This window comes from Frankliniella occidentalis, unplaced genomic scaffold (assembly GCF_000697945.3).
Source record: "Frankliniella occidentalis isolate FOCC.00 unplaced genomic scaffold, Focc_3.1 Scaffold575, whole genome shotgun sequence".
NCBI classification, from domain to species: Eukaryota; Metazoa; Arthropoda; class Insecta; order Thysanoptera; family Thripidae; genus Frankliniella; species Frankliniella occidentalis.
This window is the reverse complement of record NW_026267691.1, coordinates 41,555-42,401: the sequence shown is the minus strand read 5'-3', so window position 1 is coordinate 42,401 and position 847 is coordinate 41,555.

Below are 847 nucleotides of genomic sequence, written 5' to 3'. Positions count from 1 at the left end.
TTCTTAAAATCTACACTCAAAAGGACACGGCTGAGTCGAGTTGTAGACCTCCCGGTTAAATAAACGCTAAAATTGACACCTATCAAATCCGTCGCCGATTAGAATCTGTGCTGCGCTGTGATTGGTCGAGGCGGGGCGGGGCGGTTGACTAGGTCCGAGCTAAGGGACAGTTCGTCAGTAGTGTGCTAGAGGTGATGTGAGTCTGTGTGTCAAGTCTGTGTGCTGTAAAGAGTTTGTAAAAGAAGGGTATTAGATGAAGAGTATTTGAGGCTAGACTTCACTGACTCGAGTGAGGAGGAGCAAGTGGTAAGTACAATAGTGTGTGAAATTCGTGTGAGTGCAGTGAAACCGAAGTGTTGGATTCACCCCCGAACCTGTTGCTCAGCTGCCGCGAGTGTCCCTATGCCATTTATTCTTAATTATCGAGACTCGTCGATTTGTGTGCTTTTCAAACTTGTGATTCAACGTTTGAGTTCGCCGCGCTCTTCTACTTGTCCAAATTACGCGAGAGTTTGCCGCCCACTTCCGTAACCTCGCCACATGCAGGTTTCTCACGAATTTTAGCGTGACGATGTGCACTTCATGGGCGAGCCCATGGCTTAATGGATTAATCCCATGGATTAATCCACCTTGGTCCACCCCGAGGGGGGATCACTCATGCGAAATGTGTACAATGATTTTACGTAAAGTGACTTTTTTTTGACTTTTTTGACCTTTTTTGACTTTTTTTGACTCTTTTGACTTTTTCGACTTAAATTATTTTTTTGACTTTCAGTTCCTTTTATTCTGATTTTTCTCGATTAGGTTACTCCAATTCAAACTTATTGACAATTTTTTTCTGATTTCG